The following is a 13,036-nucleotide window of genomic DNA, read 5'->3' on the forward strand; positions in this document are numbered from 1 at the left end:
AAATCCTACTGTCTAAGAAATCGATGGTTGCTTACAGGCGGTAAAAACAACATAGCTATTGTCTGAATTGCACATGTATGAGGAACAGAAGTCATGGCATCTGCTTTATTTTAAGCATGTTCTCAAGTTCCTTGAAAGTCAATGGATCATAAGCATGTGTTTAAATCAATGGGACTGCGTAAAATGCATAAAGTTAAGAACGTGTATAAGTTATTGAGGCCTTAATGGGACTTCTCCAATGAGTAAATACTTAAGCAGGGTAGGCTTGCAAAATCAGGCATTTTAAACCTGCAGAATTCATGATTAAAATGATTTTTTTTAAATTTTTTCCTTTGTAACTTATTGTGATAGTATGTATTTAATTATCTGCAAAAAGCAACTGCATGTAAGCAATACAGTTTAATAAACATGAAGTACCTGAAACAGAAACTCTCAAATTTCATTTAAAATTAAGGAGCTGATTTACTAAAATGTTGTTCACTGCATGTGTGCAGGGAATGTAGTCTGCTAGGCACCAGTATAAATGTTTTAATTTTAAACTTTTCCTTAATAATCACAGTTTTTTTCATTAAATCCTCCTGATCCAGTGACAGCTCTCCATACAAAAATTCAAAGATAAAAACAGAAGTAATGTTAGTAATTTTTTTTAAAGTTTCAGTGTTCATAAAAGTAATATGCAGGCAAATTCAGCAAAGAATATTCTCTACTGACTAATCTAGATATTAGATTTCTGTAAAGCAACTGCAGAGTGATCAGATACACTGATTTTAAAGATGATTTTGACTCAGATGTTAAATAAAAGAGATCAATTTCCCTTGCAACCTCTCACATCACCCAATTAAAACTGTTACATCTGGAACATAGAAATCTCACTAGCAGGTGTGTATATTCCTCAAAGAATCTCTTCATTTCTATTGAACCTTGCTTAACAGACTTTTTTTTTCTTCTATTCCTATCTAGGAAACAAAACCCCTAAATATAAGAGACATCTATGAATGGATCCAGAGAGCCAGATGTTGACAAGTATCAGAAGGGTAGCCATGTTAGTCACAGAACAACGAGAAGTCCTGTGGCACCTTATAGACTAACAGATTTATTGGATCGTAAGCTTTCGTGAGCAAAGACCCACTTCATCAAATGCATGTAGTGCAAATTCCAGAGGCAGGTATAAATATACAGGCATAAGAAAAGAGTACCAATCAAGAGTAAGGTTAGAGATAACGAGGTCAATTCAGTCAGGGAGGATGAGGACTACTGTCCAGTTTGGCCGATGTATACGGCAGAGGGGCATTGCTGGTGCATGATTGCATACATTGGTAATATATGCAATCATGTGCTAGCTATGCCCCTCTACCATATACATTGGCCAAACTGGACAGTCCCTATGTAAAAGAATAAACAGACACAAATCAGATATCAGGAATGGCAATACACAAAAACCTGTAGGAGAACACTTCAATATCCCTGGACACACAGTAGGGGTGTGTCTAGACTACATGGCTCCATCGATGGAGCCATGTAAAGTAGTTTACCTGACATAGTCAATGAAGCGGAGATTTAAATAATTCCCGCTTCATTAAAATTAAAATGGCCACCGTGCTGTGCCGAAAATAAGCTGATCCGGCACAGTGCAACAGTCTAGACGTGGATGGGTCGACAAGGAAAGCCTTTTCGACCGCTTCTGTAAACTTCGTGAAATGTGAAATGAGGTTTACAAGAGCATTCGAAAAGGTTTCCCTTGTCAACCGATCCGTGTCTAGACTGCCGCGCTGTGCCGGATCAGCTGATTGTCAGCACAGGGCGACAGCCATTTTTATTTTAATGAAGAGGGAATTATTTAAATCCCCACTTAATTGACTATGTCGGATAAACTAGTTTACATGGCTCCATTGACGGAGCCAGGTAGTCTAGACACACCCTAGCAGATTTAAAAGTAGCCATCCTGCAACAAAAATTTTAAAAACAGACTTCAAAGAGAAACTGCAGAGCTACAATTCATCTGCAAATTTGACACTATCATTTTAGGATTAATCAAAGACTCTGAATGGCTAGCCAGCTACAAAAAGCAGTTTCTCCTCTCTTGGGCTGTGTCTTCACTAGACCACTTATTCTGGAAAAGCAGCTGCTTTTCTGGAATAAGCTGCGAGCTGCCTACACTGGCCGCTTGCTTTTCCGGAAAAGCAATGATGATCTAATGTAAAATCGTCATTGTTTTTCCGGAAAAACTATGCTGCTCCCGTTCGGACAAAAGTCCTTTTCCAGAAAAGCTGTTCCAGAAAAGGGCCAGTGTAGACAGCACAGTAGTCTTTTCCGCAAAAAAGCCCCGATCGCGAAAATGACGATCGGGGCTTTTTTGCGGAAAAGCGCGTCTACATTGGCACGGACGCTTTTCCGGAAAAAGTGCTTTTCCGGAAAAGCATCCTGCCAATGTAGATGCACTTTTCTGGAAATACTTATAACGGAAAAACTGTTCCATTTTAAGCATTTCTGGAAAAGGGTGCCAGTGTAGACGTAGCCTTGGTGTTTACACGTAGCTGCTAGAAGAGGGCCTCATCCTCCCTGACTGAATTGACCTCGTTATCTCTAACCTTACTCTTGATTGGTACTCTTTTCTTATGCCTGTATGTTTATACCTGCCTCTGGAATTTCCACAACATGCATCTGCCAAGATGTTGATATCAGCAAAATCAAAAATCAATTAAACAATAATTTCAAGGAAATCTTTAACCTAACACTATTCTGCATAATATTAGGATGTTCAGATTTATCTACTATAAATTTGAGAGAGTTTGTACATCTGTATGTCTGTGAGTCCATTTATTCAAGAACTCCTCCTAAATTGCAAGTGCTAGGACCACCAAATGTGGTATGCAGCACCCTTTCATCATAACTTAAAGCATAAAGGGTTGGTTGTGCTGGGAAAATGGAATGTGTCTGTAATGGGATTGCTTCTCATAAAACCATGCAGAAAGGAGGCAATCACCAGATAGGTGAAAGGGACTAGCCTGGGAAGCCTCCCACTCCTTAAGCTGCTCTGGTGAGAGAAGGATAGGGTAGTCCTCTCTCTTTAAGGCAGCCTGCATACTGAACCCCTCATCCTCCACCCCAAGATTTAAATAAGCACAAGCATTTTCATTTTATTTTACAAAAAACAAAATTGAGTTAAGGACCTGAGCAATGCTGGGTAAATCTTCTAGTTAAGAAAACAAAACATTAGCACTCCTGGTCTACACTGGCACCCTTTTCCGGAAATGCTTAACACGGAACAGTTTTCCGTTATAAGTATTTCCAGAAAAAGCGTATCTACATTGGCAGGATGCATTTCCGGAAAAGCACTTTTTCCGGAAAAGCGTCCGTGGCCAATGTAGATGCTCTTTTCCGGAAAAAAGCCCCGATTGTCATTTTCGCGATTGGGGCTTTTTTGCGGAAAAGACTACTGTGCTGTCTACACTGGCCCTTTTCCAGAATATTTTTTCCGGAAAAGGACTTTTGCCGAAACGGGAGCAGCATAGTTTTTCCAGAAAAACACTGACAATTTTACAGTAGATCGTCAGTGCTTTTCCGGAAAAGCAAGCGGCCAGTGTAGACAGCTGGCAAGTTATTCCGGAAAAGCAGCTGCTTTTCCAGAATAAGTGGCCCAGTGTAGACACAGCCATGAAATGTGCTCAGGTGCACCAACTTTAGGAAGAAGTAGAGGTTTGAGATAAAATTACATTGAGTTTGGTGATATTCAAGCACTTGAGCATATCAAACATGACTATCTGACCTAATCAGTTTCAAGAAGAGAAATATTTTGGTGCAGCCTGTAGCCAGACAGACCAACCCCCCATATCATCCATCTTATTTGCCTCTCTGAAGCATACAGGGCAGAGAAGGAGCAGTAAAATCAGCATAGTCTATGCTGGCTCATCTGATCCTGAGAAGCCGAAAAAACAGATATGTGGAAAGAGAGCGATTAAGTCAATAAGCTGGCCTCGAGGCTGCGAGAAGTGCCCCGGCTGGCACCCATGTTGATTCGAACACACACACAGTCCCTGGGAGAGGAATTTCCCACTGAGAAAAGAATCCCCAGTAATTCCAATTTAATTATCTCTCTTACAAGTGTAAATTAAGTTCACAACTCCCTTGTAAGAACTGGTCTCACAAAAGACAGACCAGCCCCATTTGGCATGACAGATAAGAAAGAGAAATACGTGACCCCATGGGTATAAAAGATGGGTCCAGCACACACTCACTTTGAGTGTCATTCTACCCTCTACCTGCTGGTCGGGTTAGGTGTTTGACCTCCCGAGGTTCTATGGGGACGCCCACCTCATATTTTCATCTTTCCTAGGAATTGAGGGACCGGCCCTGGCCTGACATGCTGGAGTCGAGAGGCACAGAAGGGGGTAAAAATTGTACCTGGATGTGGTCCTCTGTCTTAAGTGTACACATAGAAAGAGTAAGCTGTTACTTGGTACCATTATTTCTATTTTTCTATCTTTATCTTCTTTGTAACCATTTTTAAGATCTATATTTTGCTAGTAGTTAAGAAATAGAGCAATAGCCATTGTAACCATATGATTTATAAGCTTCCTCAATAAACCTGTAACTGTTTAAGTTTTAACCTGACTCCTTCAGTTGCTGTAACAGAACCAAGCACAATTTAAAAGAACTTCAGCTGGTCATAAAGGGACAGTTATAGGAAGAGCTTGGGCGTTTGGATCTGTGTCACTCCCAGGTGACAGGGTCCACTGGGGCACTTCTCAGCCTTTCCTGGGCTGCCCGCTGCGAAGGAATTATGAATTCTAGCAGCTAAAATCTGAAGTGTAATAAGCTCTTCCTGTACACACTGGGGCGTCTGTTAGCCTGTTTGGCTACCCTCTGCGACGGGACCTCGGTCCTAGCAGTAAAGTCACGGACGTTAAACTATTTTTTGAGGCGCCCTCCAGCCTCCTAAGCTGCCCGGTGCAACGAGACTTTGTGTCTCAGCAGTTGAAGACTTGGGTGTAACACACACGCACACACTGCCCTGACTGTCGGCTGACACAGCCTCAATATGAAATATAGGCTGTTGATAGCCCCTCAAATGCACCTGCTTTCAAATGTCACTCTATGATATAAATTTGCTAATCCAAGACAAAAATGGAAAATTGGGAATGGAGTATATACTCACATAATGAAGGATTCACACAATTCTTATATGCCAAGGTGATATATAAGACAGAATATACTATAGGAATTTCCTGCTATCTCATTCGGATAACTGGTAGTTATAGTCTTCAGACTCAGAGGCTACGTCTATGCTACGAGTTTTCTCGGCAAAAATTATGCTAATGAGGGACTAATTTGCATGAGTCAATATCTCATTTGCATATTTTCTGCAGATCCGTTTTTTGCCCTGGGGTTTTTGCACAAAAACAAGCATTGTGGATGTTTTCTTTTTACGCAAAACCCCCTTTTTCCACAGATCGGTATACCTCCTTTTTTGGGGCATAAGGATCTTGCAGAAAAAGGGGGTTTTGTGCAAAACAAAAACATCCACACTGCTTGGTTTTGCACAACAACCCCAGCGCAAAAAATGTATCTGCAGAAAATATGCAAATGAGATTGCAACTCATGCAAATGACTGCCTCATTATCATATTTTTTCCAGGAAAACTCGTAGTGTAGATATAGCCAGAGACTCTAAGGCTGTGTCTCCATTGGTGCGAACTTGCGCAAAAGTGGCCACTTGCGCAAGAGGCCAGTGTAGACAGGCAACATGAATTTCTTGCACAAGAAAGCCGTATGGTTAAAATAGCCATCAGAGCTTTCTTGCGCAAGAGAGCATCTACAATGGCATGGATGATCTTGTGCAAAAGCACATCTCTTGCGCAAAAGCACATGCCAGTGTAGACGTAGCCTAAGGGGGAAAGGAGTCATCATGATCATAGTCTGACCTCCTGTATATCGCAGGTCACAGAACCTCATCCACTCACTTATATAGATCCATAACTTTTGACTGAGTTACTGACATCCTCTAATCACACTATGAAGACTTCACTTCGTAGAGAATCTGCCATTTACACTGCTGAAAGTGACACATACCCCATGTTGGAGAGGAAGGCAAATATCTACCAATCTGGCCTAAGGAACCTGGAGAAAATATCTTCCCAACACCATATATGACCATCAGTTAGATCCTTAGAGTATGGGCAAAACCCACCAGCCAGACACCTGAGAAAGAATTCTCTGTAGTAACTCTGATCTCTCCCCATCTAGTGTCCTACTACCAGCCATGGAAGATATTTGCTGCTGACAGTCACAGATAAGCTTCATGTCACGGTAAGCAGTATCATCAATGTAGAGTTAACAATAAATTAGTAGCAATAGAGAATCCACTGTGGCCTTCCTGGTTTGAGAGGGAAAAGGGAGATTTTCTCTCATACTTATGAGTGTACCACATAAAATTATACAATTACCTAATTCATATGGCAATATGTTTCTACACTACACACACTTTCCATTTTACTTTATAACATCTGGTTTTCCTATCAAAAACCATCTGGATTTACATGTAAATTGATCTATATAAATATCATGTTGAAGTAACAGAATTATTTTTAAATGTATAGTGACCTTAATAAATAAACCCTCCCTTTTTGAGAAGAGACTTGTTTTGGGTCTTCTACTGCCATTTTGGGTCTTCTACTGCCTTTAAGTACCCAGATTACACAACAGGTTTTGTGTGAACAAGAAGTTAGGCTCAGTAAATGTATTGCATTGGAAAACTATTAGGCTTTCCCTCCATAGATATTTGGATTTATTTTGATTTTGTCTTATTTTATGTTATGCAACCCTTATGCTATGTGGTGTTGGCAGCCACAAGGACCCAGGTTCATATCTATGGATTCCTCTTAACATTACAAAATAGAACTGAACCAAGCTCCCACCTCCATCCAGAAACTTGGGGAAACCTAACATCACCCGTGGACACAAGTAGTCTTCCCCACTTGCAACACTAAGCCTACATATAACAGAAGAAACATTTTATTAGGAGGTTGGGAAACAAACCATGATTTTGGGAGACCACTGTGACAGTCCTCCTCCCCATGCTTTAGGAAATGGACTTATGGACATGAATATACATATCTCAGAATTGTTTTGAACAAATCATTTTGTGTAACCCATCAATCTTCATGTCATAACCCACTGGTTCTCTTTATCTTACTCTGTTGCATGTATCATTTGTGTGTGTAAAATTAGACACAGGGAGTGGGGAATCATTTGTGAGTTTCAAAAATGTGAATGAGAGACATGGAGGGTGTTACCCTCAACTTTTGTCCTTCAGTCTGAGCAATGGTTGGAAGGGAGGGGCCTCAATTATTTAACAAAAAGAATAGGAGAGGAGAGGCCTTAGTCTTTTTGGCTGGGCTGCACCTGAAGGAAGGGGCCAGGGACCCCAGGGCAGCTGGAAAAGAGGTTTTAGAGTGAGTTTAAGTTTGCACTGAGCTTTCAGTAGAGAATTAGCCAAGCGGTTTTGTTTGTTTTGATTTGTAACCTACTTTGTTCTGCCTACTTTCGCTTATTACTACTTAAATCCTACTGCTTCAACTTAAAACCATTTTTATTTTCCATCAAACCCAGTGTAAGCGATTGTTACCTGGGGGGCAACCAGCGTGCACATTCCCCCTTTCATTGCTAAAGGGGGCTAACCTAATTCTTTGGGGTTTGAGCCCATCTGGGGAGTGCTCTCTCAGGAGGCTGGGCCCTAAACTGCACTTTCCTTGGACCTGGAGTGATTCAGTGTCTGCACTGCTTCTCGGTGGGAGCAGGGACCTCAGCTCGGGGCCTTGGCTGGGGAAGACCAGCAGAGCTGGCCCAGCAGGACCGGGCGGTGAGGAGCCCCAGAGAGCAGGAAGGCGAGTGGCAGTGGCTGTGTCAGTTCCCCAGGAGGTACCCCCAAGGGGTCGCCTGTGACCGCACCCCATCACAACCACCACAATAGTGATTCACAAGTATGTGAACAATAAGTGAATACATGCCTCAGAGTATATTGGGAAGTGACCTTTGCCTCACCTTGCAGTATGAAAATCCAATAGAAAATGTCTGTTTAATACACCACTCCCATTTCCCACACCCCATTCATGGTCAGCGAAGTCCCAGAATCCAGGGCCACATTCTCGTGGGTTCACTTCTGACTCCTGAGGGGGTGGTTGAGTGATACCTCTGCCTCCATCACAGCTTTCACTGGTGCTGCCCCCGCCTTGCTCAATCCTGATGACTCCGCTGCTGCCTGCCAGTGTTACTGTCACCTCTGCTTGCCACTGCCTTTAGCTAAGGTACAGTATTCTGAGATTCCATCACTTAGTTCAGTCCCTACTCATTTCAGCTCCCTAACCAGTCACAGCTGATCAGACTCCATTAAGAGTGATTTTACTAAACAAAAGGGAATGTCATGGTTACTACCTCCTCTCCATTGTTTTTAACAACACTGTCTGTACACCAGGGATAAAGCTCACCCCAACACCGCAGAGCAATATATCAGTGACTGCAGCTCAACTGATCACTGTAAAACAATTGAGGCCAGGCCCGCACTGGGGCAGAAAGTCAACTTAAGATACATAATCCAACTACAAGAATAGCACAGCTAGAGTCGATGCATCTTCAGTCGAATCTCTGCGATATCTTCACTATGGGAGGTTGATGGGAGAAACTCTCCTTTCGACTTCTCTTACTCCTTGTGACCCCATGGAGTACTTGGGTCAATGGGGGCTCCATCAATGATCAATTTAGCAGGTCCTTACTAAATCCGCTAAATCAAAACCTGGGAGATGGAGTTCCAGAGCACTGATCTCCAGATAAATACAGCCAAGGTCGAAGTCTGATCAGCTGTGACTTTAAATACTGGAACAGGATCAAATACCATTTGGAATGCTTTAAACACCTGTCCCCTTCTCTGTTTTTCACTTGGGTTTGGAATTACTATTCCAGGCTTATCAAGTGAGATTACAGTTAGGTTGTCCTGGTCACTTAGGGCATATTAACTACAATGTTGGTCTCCTTAATCATATAAGGATAAACAATATTTCATTGCCCCTGCATCTAAGACCTTAGTGAATATCAACCCAAAACAGCCATAACTGATCACTTTTGCAAAGCAGATCCGTCTGCTATCACTTAAGCAAAGTGGGTATTTATGCAAATACAGTCCATTCCTGAGATCTTTTCCCACAGTTCCTCAATAGATGGCAGGAAAGAGCTCATTCAGACTACTGTTTTAAAATTATAATCTGTTACAAAACTTTAAAAAAGGAAGTGAAAAGTCGTTGGGAAACAAAAACAACCCCATTTTAAAGGGTTGAAATGGGACATCTTGACAATGTTAGAACTTGTTTTTTAATCTATTTTCTTCTCCAACACAAAGTGTCAGTGAATTCAGTATACAGTTTTGCAAAGCATTTACTCTTGATCAAATTGCATTTTCCATCTACCAGAAGTTCTGACATTTATTATAACTGTGTCTTTTGAGATGTGATGTAAGTGGAGGAAAATGAAGATTATTGGGTCCAGATTAAATGGAATTATAAATGAATGGAAGAGTTTAATTATGCTGCCCAGGGCACTCAGGATTATGAAGTGCTTTGCTACCAGCTGACCTTAGAGTGAGGAAGCGTTGTCTGTGCCTATCCGTGATCTATTCCTTGATTCTCCCAGCCACAGGCAATACAAGCACTCCCCTCTTACCTCTCACAAACTCTGCTGTCCCTCAGGCAGGCTAGCAATGAATGCACTTCAACCAACAACTTCTCCAAGCATCCCTCTGTAGAGTCCAGCCCAGGGGCGGCCAAACCGTTACAGAAAAAGAGACAAAACAGTGGTGGGTAGAGCACAAAGAGCAGGGGAAAGTTGTTGAGCAAAAAGAAAAACCCACCAAAAACGTTGCCCCTTTAACAGCTGTGTATGGCCCAAGCAGGCTTCTGTTGGCCGCAGCGTCAACTGACACAAGCAGTGTCCAGACCAGACAAGGAAAAACAGTCACAGAAGGGGAATGCAGAACAGCCACGGGTGCAGGGGCCAAGCCATGGGCCCTCCTCCACTGGTTATTTCACAGAATTACCAGATCCTGTATTCCCAAAGGAACAACTTGCCACTGCTTACTAGTTACACCTTAGAACAGTGAGGGGCAGTTTAGGCAAGTGAGTGGGCTGCAGGAGTAGCCCTTCTTATTTCAGTGGACTGCAAGATTGTTGTGATCAAGACAGCCTCCTGGGATAGGGTAGGTTTGCTAACTGTGTTTGCAAACCTAGAATTTGGGAGCTGTTCCAATTGCATTGTAGCATTGATTTGATTAAATGCAGAGGGAGCACACGGCTCTCACAATGTTGTGTACAATCAGCACACACCTCACTTCATATGCCCTTTAAATGAGCGGCACTTTTGTAACACTGGTGGGGGGAGGGGGGAAACTATGTGGTTGAAAACCAGCAGAATCTGGCAACCCTGTGTGTGGGCCACAGTAAACAATGTTTCATGGGATGCATATAGAGCCCCAATGGGCCATATGCAGCCCTCGGGCCGCAGATTGCCCACCACTACTTTAGAACATGCCTCTACTTAACACACTGTATTTAGATTTGCAGCTTAGAGAAAGCAAGTATAACTTTATTTACTAGAGAACAGAGACTCAAATTATAGCACACAGAAATACTGAAAAAAAAGAGTGACAGCTAAATAAAATTATAACCCTCATTTTAGTGCCTAACCTTGACTAACACAATGCCTTCTTGCCTAATAAAGTATTGATTAGCCAAAGTTCTTCTCACAGCATTTTTCAAGGTTGGCTGAGACCCACCTTTCACAAGACCAAGACTGTTGGCACCTTGTGTGTCCAGAAGAAAGATGCCAGTATGTTTTTCTGCACCAGTCGTTTTTGTTCTTCTTCTCTAAAACAGAATTCACGATGCTGTGAATTAGCTCTCTCTGTTAACTTGCCTTCTGAAGTCTCCACAATCTCATCATGTGCTCAGTATGCATACAGACTCCCATGGATAGGACAGCACAAGTCTCAGCAAGGAAGATAATTATCTCTCGCAGTCTGTTTAGTGCAGTGGTGAGCAATAATTTTTGATGGGGCGGGGGAACACTCCAAAATTTTGGTAAGTGGTTGTAATATAAACAGTTGGTCTGGGTCCACCACTGTGAGGGTCAAATCAAGGTGAACTGCTCAGAACCAGGGTTACTTAAAGCCCAAGACAGGGGTCCTCCTCAATAAGGCACCAAACCAGTCACACAGAGCACTTCAGCTGCCACATTAGCCAGCAAAAAGTCCCATAAGCAACCCCCTTAGACACTCCAGCTTTACTCGTGTCACAGTCAACACCACCCTTTACACAGGTGAGAGGACATAAAACCAGTTTCACCAACTCTGAACTGGGTCTACTGATCCCAAAGGACCAGCCACAGTCCCAGGTCAATTTATACCTTGGATCTTACCCAATCCTTTAGAATCTAACATCTAAAGTTTTATTACTAAGAAGAAATAAATGGTTGAGAGTAGGACTGTTAAAGAAAGCACATTACATACATCAATCACCAAGTTCTTGATTCAGAGGTACAATAAACAGCTAGCTTAAAAGTCTCTGGTGTACATCCTTTGTTAGAATGGGTCAAAAAATCCTTCTGAGCCCTCTGTCCTTAGCAAAGGTGTTTCTGGAGAGGAGAGCAGGTGCAAAGACAAAAATGGAGGCACTCCCAGAATACTTTTATAATCTTGCCCACGCAGAGGGAAATCCACTGTTCTCCTGAGTGATGGCACCTCCCCAAATGGATCTGATCACATGATCACCATGTCTTTTTTAGGCAAGCAGCCATGTCTATAAGGCACCAAACCAGTCAGACAGAGCACTTCAAGTGCCACTTTAGCCAGCAAAAAGTCCCATAAGCAACCCCCTTAGACACTCCAGCTTTACTCGTGTCACAGTCAGCACCACCCCTTACCCAGGTGAGAGGACATAAAACCAGTTTCACCAACTCTGAACAGGGTATGTCCTTCTTAGGCAAGGGGCCATGGTGTACTCCTCAGGTGTCAATTGGCAATACTTAAGAGTCATTTTCCATGCAGCACAGCTACTCCTAGAATAACCTCCCCTCACAATAGGTGGGCGACACCTACTGCTGTCTCCCAGACAGAAAACATTTAAAACACAAGTACTGAACCTATATAACTAACTTCACATACCAAAACCATACCTGTATATGAGTAGCATAAATAGAATCAGCATGAGCTTTCATTACACATCTCACTTGACCCACTTTGCACAGAATTTGGTGCAAACACACACCAGTGGGTGCAACAATTATCTGCATTTTCCTATCTAAATCCAATAACGTGAGAGTGGTCAAGGGCCGTGCTTATCAATGGAAGGAGTGCGGCATGTTGGACAGAGGATGGGTGCAGAAGGGAGCTCAGGGTAGGGGATTGGGATGCAGGAGAAAGTGTGGGATCTAAGAGGGAGTTTGGGTGAAGGAGGAAGTTCACAGCACATGAAATTTCCCCTTCTTCCCTGGTGCAGAGAGGCAGATGGAACAGACAGACACCCTGAGCCATGAAAAGAGAAGATTGAGGGGGGACATGATAGCAGTTTTCAGATATCTAAAAGGGTGTCATAAGGAAGAGGGAGAAAACTTGTTCATCTTGGCCTCTGAGGATAGAACAAGAAGCAATGGGCTTAAACTGCAGCAAGGGAGGTTTAGGTTGGACATTAGGAAAAAGTTCCTAACTGTCACGGTAGTCAAACACAGGAATAAATTGCCCGGGAAGGTTGTGGAATCTCCATGTATGGAGCTATTTAAGAGTAGGTTAGATAAATGTCTATCAGGGATGGTCTAGACCAGGCATGTCCAAAGTCCGGCCCACGGGCCAATTGCGGCCCGTGTTCCGGTTTAATACGGCCCCCACTTCCTCCCCCTCTCCTCGCTCCCAGGCGCTCTTTTGAACTGGCGCGCCCAGCGCGCCGCTTCCGGCCGCACCGCTGCCGCCCATGGCCTCCGCGGTCCTAGAGCCTGCCCTGTAG

General features: G+C 42.9%; 1 long non-coding RNA gene across 1 annotated transcript in view; it reads right to left on the minus strand.

Annotated features, from left to right (window-relative positions):
* Window positions 1-10,955, minus strand: part of LOC142826517 (uncharacterized) — a 113,970-nt gene extending 103,015 nt beyond the window's left edge. The window contains exons 1-2 of the long non-coding RNA XR_012900700.1: window positions 10,816-10,955; window positions 9,708-9,783 (exon numbers count right to left, since the gene is read on the minus strand). This is a non-coding gene — a long non-coding RNA (uncharacterized LOC142826517). The remainder of the gene's footprint in view (window positions 1-9,707; window positions 9,784-10,815) is intronic.
* Window positions 10,956-13,036: the final 2,081 nt, after the last annotated feature.

The sequence above is a fragment of the Pelodiscus sinensis genome, chromosome 1 (genome assembly GCF_049634645.1).
Source record: "Pelodiscus sinensis isolate JC-2024 chromosome 1, ASM4963464v1, whole genome shotgun sequence".
Classification (NCBI taxonomy): domain Eukaryota; kingdom Metazoa; phylum Chordata; order Testudines; family Trionychidae; genus Pelodiscus; species Pelodiscus sinensis.